Source organism: Equus quagga, chromosome 2, assembly GCF_021613505.1.
Source record: "Equus quagga isolate Etosha38 chromosome 2, UCLA_HA_Equagga_1.0, whole genome shotgun sequence".
Classification (NCBI taxonomy): Eukaryota; Metazoa; Chordata; class Mammalia; order Perissodactyla; family Equidae; genus Equus; species Equus quagga.
The window spans coordinates 92,029,874-92,035,873 of NC_060268.1; the positions used below are offsets into that span (position 1 = coordinate 92,029,874).

Consider the following 6,000-nt stretch of genomic DNA (forward strand, 5'->3'; position numbering starts at 1 on the left):
GCATGCAGGTATGGCCATGTGACTTGTTTTGGCCGATGAAATATGACTGGAAGAGATATGTGGCATTTTCCAGAAGCCCCTAAGGGACAGTTAGCTTGGGATTTGCCACGTTCTCAGTTCTCTCCCTTGGCAGTTGCAGAAGTATGGGTCAATATGGAGCTCCTTCAGCCAGCATCCCTGAGTGACTGTGATGAGCAGAGGCCCCTCACCAGCCTGCCATAGACATATAAACATGAGAGGAAATAAATGATGTTGCTTTAAGCCACTAAGATTGGGGGCGTTGTTTGTTGCTGTAGCATAACAATGGCTGTCCTGACTGATACACAGGGGAACTGAACCAGATAATTCCCAAGCCCTTCCAGATGTGCGTAACAGGCCGTGATTCTGCCGAGCTGGGTTTTCTGTGGCCGGGCCTGAGTCTACTCTCGGTTTACCCAGAGACACTCCACCTCAAGTTCTTATAGAGACCTAGACCGTGACCTTTCTGCCAGACCCACTTTGAGCCACATGAACATTTCTCAGAGGTCGAGAGAAACCTATGGCAGAAGTCTGCACCAGCCAGGGCCCTCCTGAGATATGGCTCCTGGTGGCCTTTAAAGGGTCAGACATATCAACAGCCATGTCAGTATCAGCAGTAAGAGGAGGGAGTATCCTTGCTCTTTCTGAAGAGGTTCCCTCTTTCTGAAGGGGAAACGGAGGCTGTAGTGCTATTTTAGCCCAAATCCCTCATGCCATTGCACCCAAAAGTTGGTTTCCACTGCCTTTCCAATAGGGACACATCTCACAGAGCTGGAGGTTCAAAGGAAGGGCGTCCCTGGAGATGATAACATCAGGGCTCGGTGAGGTCTCCAAGGACTCTGTCCTCCATGTTGGCTTTATCCTCAGGAACATGCCCCCTTCATGATCACAAAATGGCTGCCAGTAGCCATCAGGCCACATGATTGCCTGCTTGTTCCTGCCAATGAGAGAAAATGTTCCACCCCATCCACGGACCATATTCATGACCAGGGCAGATGGCACTGACTGGCTCGGACCAGCCATTCCTAATCCTGTAAGGCCCAGCGCCCCCCTTCCATAACAAATATTACTATCCTAATGAAATCTGTAGAAGAGAGAATCCACTTACACATATAATTACAAAAATACCAATACAGTGTCCTAATTAGAAAGGAAAAACAAGAGGAAATATATAATAAAATAATACATAGTTCAAGATACCTGCTCAGGCACAAGTATTCTGGAGGACATGACAGAACAATCAGATGCCTTTACCTGCATGTAAAATCTCCACAAACACGGCAGCGATGGATGCAGAGAGGTGCACGTGGACTGTTTTGGAGACTAAAATGTCACTGGTGCGTGATTGTGATGAAATGCACTCCTGGGAAGATTCTAAACAACACAGAGCATACGCTTCCTCAGAGTACACAGCGGTGGTTGTGCTGTGTGTGGTGTATATTTGATGTGTACATTACAGCTGTGCAAAGAAACCTTTCTGTTACTATGTAACGTGGCTTAGGGTCTAGGCTCAGGTTTTTCACCCTGTCTCAGGCCAGTGGGGCATCTGAAAGTCATGTGGGATTCAGGCCGAACCTTTGTTATGTGCGACTGTCGGGAATTCTAGCCCCGACCCCTGCTCACCAAATATCGGCAGTGCCCCCATCGTTAGGACGACCAAAATGTCCCGCAGAAATATACACGCCCCTAGGGGTACTGCTGCCCCTCTGGAAAACCTCTGGTCGGGTCCAATCAGGAGTCCTTTGTTGGGCCTGGAGTGGGGCGGCTGCCCAAACGGAATTTGTGTTCCCTTAGCAAGAAGGAGGAGGGAGTGGACGTAGGGGAGGTGACTCAGTGTCCACGCCAGGCCTCAAGCTCAGCTGTTTTTCATAGGGCTGGTGGTCTACTCTGGGGGTCCCTTCCTGGGACTGAAAAATCTTAGATGCGCAGAGGGGCTCTCAAGAGAAAGTTTCCATAGCTGTGTGTGTGTGTTTCTGATTGGCACAGAAAATACTCAGGTCTCTCAGCCAGGAAGAAAGAGGCAGGGTAGGCTGGCCCAGTGCCCACTGAGAAAGAACAAGGCCCCTCTCCCCGAGCTTTTCCAGGACACTGACACTCAGATTTGTCCAGCTCCTCCAACCATGTGAAACCACTTTCCTGCTATTATCTCACTGGACCCTTGCCTCCCATTAGGTTACTCATTTTTAAAAGTTAATCTGTAGGAACTCTTTATATATTATATATACTATTCCTCTCTATGTTGTTGACATTTTCTTCCAATTGTCACTTTTCTTTTAACTTCATAGAAGGTATCTTTTGCCTCATGTAAGTTTTTAATTTTGATGGAATCAAATCTGGAAATACATTCCTTTATGAACCTCAGGACTGTGAGGCTGGATGAGCTGATGGTTTTTATATGTTGATGTGAAGGAGGGATGCATGGATGAGAAAACTGTGCGAGGGGAAGGTCAGTTTACAGGCCTGAGACACACCTGGTTCCTTGAGGCTTCCCGGGCCAGGCAAATGTCCGGAGGCCCAGACCAACAGCTCCTCTCCAGTCCTCTCCCCAGGAGGTACAGTCATTTGCAGGGCCTGGAATGCGGAGTTCCTCCTGAATCCTACCAATAATCCTTCTGGAGCCATCAATAGCTGACAGTTCTGCCTGAGGAAGGCAGAAGGGCCCCCCTGGAGGTCATCTCCTGGCTTCTGGAGTGGGGAATGCAGGGCATCAATGCGGCCAAGTGGAGGCCGCTGAGGGCTGGGAGCCAGAGGAGGTGGGGTGCATCTCCACACTACAGCTAACTGGCTGTGTGGCCTTGGGAGGATCTCTGCCCCTCTCTGGGCTCAGCTTCCTCTTCTGTCCAAGGAGGGGGTTGCCCATCATGTTCTCAAGGTTCCCTTCCACTGCAGATATCCCACCACCGTTTCTCCACACACCCCTTCCTTGAAACAGCCCCACCGCTGGGAGCTGCCTCATCCTGCCCCTGCTCAGATTCCTCACCTGGGGCAGGAGGGGGCCTTAGTGTGAGGGTGTCTGGGAGTATCTGTAGCCTCAGAAACTTGCTCCTGGTCTGGGGTGTGACTTCTGAACCTCCTGGTGCCTGGCTTCAGCCCTGGAGGTATAGAATGGAGGCAGGGCCCACAGGATGCTCCCCCGCCCCCCCCCCACCCCCCCCCCCCCCCCCCCCCCACCATGGGCATCCCTTTCCCAAACTTGTTGACATGCTCTCACCTTGAATATAATTTACTCTGTCAGCTGTGTGGCTACTGGCTTGTTGGCACAAGTCCAACTTGTAGACTGTAGATGTCTAATGTATTTGTTCATTTGGATTCTGCAGTTTTCTTTTAAAAGTCTGGAAGAAATACTTTGGTTTTTCATGCCTCTTACGTTTGTGTATCCCCAGAAAAGCTCATAAGCTGAACCCTGTGCCTGTGGCCAGGCTGGAGACTTGCAGCCCTGCGCTCACCCCGGCCCCCAGCCTCCCTGCCTGACCTGGGTCCCCTGCATCTCTCCCCAGGACCAATGCCCCCGTCTTCTGCAGCTCTCCCCAGCTCATCCTACACAACACAGCCAAAGTGATCTGAATATCTCCCTTTATAAAAAAATTATAATGACTTTACGATTTTCAATTTAATAATTTTGTTCATTTTTCAGAAAGAAGAATCACTCACACGGCTCAAAATTCAAAAGGAACAAAACGCACACCGTGTAAGTTTCCTTTCCACCCCGTGCCCAGCCTTGAGTCCCAACCCCAGACACTGATGTCCATCACTGTTGGGTACCCTCTGGGCACACTCTATGAGTACTCATGAGTGTATGTGTACATGTTCTTTATTTTGGGGGGCTCCTTTCGGTTTTTTTGAACACAAATGACAGCAAAGTACGTTTCTAAGGGCACATCCACCCAGACCTTTGCGCGGCTCCCTCGAGTCCCGCAGGGAAAGTCTTTAGGCCCGGACCAAAGGCCGTCCTTGACCAGCCCCTTCTGACCGCTCCCCCGCGCCCTTGCGCAGCTCCGGGCCTGTGCACACCTCCGCCTCCGCTTGGCCCCCTTCCCCGCTCCTGACTCCTCCTGCGGGTCCTCAGGGTTCAGCTTCCCCGGCTGGCTCCGCAGCTGCGCTGGCGGGGTCCCTCCTGCCCCTGGGAGCCTACAGCGCCGCCCCCGGCCACTGCCACTGTCTGCTTCCCTGCGAGCCTCCCCCGCCAGGCCGTGCGGTGCTCGGGCACGAGAGGCTGTACCTTCCTCATCTGGAATCCCCAGGGCCGGGCACGGTACCTGGCACAGAGAGGGCGCTCCGAAACGTCGCCGGGTGGGATCGGAAGGGGCCCGTAGGCGGTGATCGCTTTGCCACAGCGGCACCTCGTGGTGGACTTCGGAAGTGCAGTGGGGAAGTGACGGGGCGAGGGGCCGGGGTTCCCCCGACTCCAGGTATCCACTGGGGTCTGTGTCGCAGGCGCTCTCCCACCCAACCACTCCAGACCTCACCTTGCCCAATGGCGCCCAACGTGGGCAGAGCCCGTTGGGCGGTGACCAGCTTTCCCATCACCGGGACAGCTGTCTGCTGGGGAGACCTACTCATACCATGATGGGCAGCAGGGCAGGTGGCCGTGCGTGTGTGTGTGTGTGTGATGTACTTGTGTGTTTCAGGACTACCTAGCATATGCCCTGAGCAGATAATTAACACTACCCCTCTTCTATAAGACAAAATTATTGGCAGTAACAATTGTGAAATCCGTAACAATAAATAAATGACAGGCTACGAAAATTTTCTTTTATTGAATCTCCTGCGTAAACTCTTGCCATCTCAAAAATAAATAAAATTAAAAATACAACAGTCATTATAGTACAAAAAAGGAAAACATGGATGCATACTTTTAGATTATATTATTTTTTAAAATGGGGGGAATCTATACCTATATATTGGTCTGTCTCAGTAATGAACAAAATTACTTTAGAATTAAATAAGAATAAAAGACTAACAATTTAAAAAGAAGAAACTTCAATTTTAAACAAACTGGTCAAATTCAGTCAAATGTTTCCCACATAATTTAAAATTTGCACTTTCCCGACAAAACTATTGTGGCCTCTCACAGCTCACTCTCTGATTCACTGTTTTGTATTTTAAACAAAAATAGCACTACACAATTCAAGTTCTGTTTCTACAACTTCACTGTCACCGACTTGGGGCTTGGAGACACAAATGGCGCCTGAAGCCGCTTGGTTGGTTCCACCCCCACCCCCAACAGGTGCAGAGGCCAAACGTGGAGTTAGCAGTTGTCGGAATTACGTCCGTGTAGAACACAGGGCTAATTAAAGGTAAATGATAAAAATGTGCTGATTTGGAGTCTGCATATTTATTATTAAAAGCCAGCAGGTTAAGACACGAAAGGACACGTATTGTATGATTCCACTTAACGTGAGAAACATAGAATAGGCAAATTCACGTAACAGAAAGTAGAAAGAGGTGGTTGGGGGGCTGGGGGAGGGGGAAGTGGAAGCTGTTGCTAAATAGGAAAAGAGTCTGTTTGGGAAGATGAAAAAGTTCTGGAAGTAGATAGTGGTGATGGTCACACAACATTGTGAATGTCCTTGATACCACTGAACTGTATACTTAAAAATGGTTATAGCAGAATAAAAATAGAAAAAAAAGGCTAAAATGTTATGTATATATATATATTTATATATGTATATATATTTTTATGTATATATGTATTTTTTCTTTTTGGTGAGGAAGATCGTCCCTGAGCTAACATCTGTGCCAATCTTCCTCTATTTTGTATGTGGGTCGCCGCCACAGCATGGCTTGATGAGTGGTATGTAGATCCATGCCCAGGATCTGAACCTGTGAACCTGCGAACCCTGGGCTGCTGACACAGAGCACGTGAACTTAACCACTACACCACTGGCCCGGCCCCTATGTTATGTATATTTTGCCATAATAAAAAAAAATCTGAAAAAAACCCACAAGTTAGAATTAACAAAATAATTTCGGGGGGAGAGG

At 49.2% G+C, this 6,000-nt stretch overlaps 1 long non-coding RNA gene across 1 annotated transcript in view; it reads left to right on the top strand.

The window, feature by feature from the left end:
• Positions 1 to 5,790, top strand: part of LOC124234823 (uncharacterized) — a 29,299-nt gene extending 23,509 nt beyond the window's left edge. Inside the window, exons 2-4 of the long non-coding RNA XR_006887422.1 lie at positions 3,653 to 3,706; positions 5,135 to 5,315; positions 5,734 to 5,790. This is a non-coding gene — a long non-coding RNA (uncharacterized LOC124234823). The remainder of the gene's footprint in view (positions 1 to 3,652; positions 3,707 to 5,134; positions 5,316 to 5,733) is intronic.
• The last annotated feature ends 210 nt before the right edge of the window (positions 5,791 to 6,000 follow it).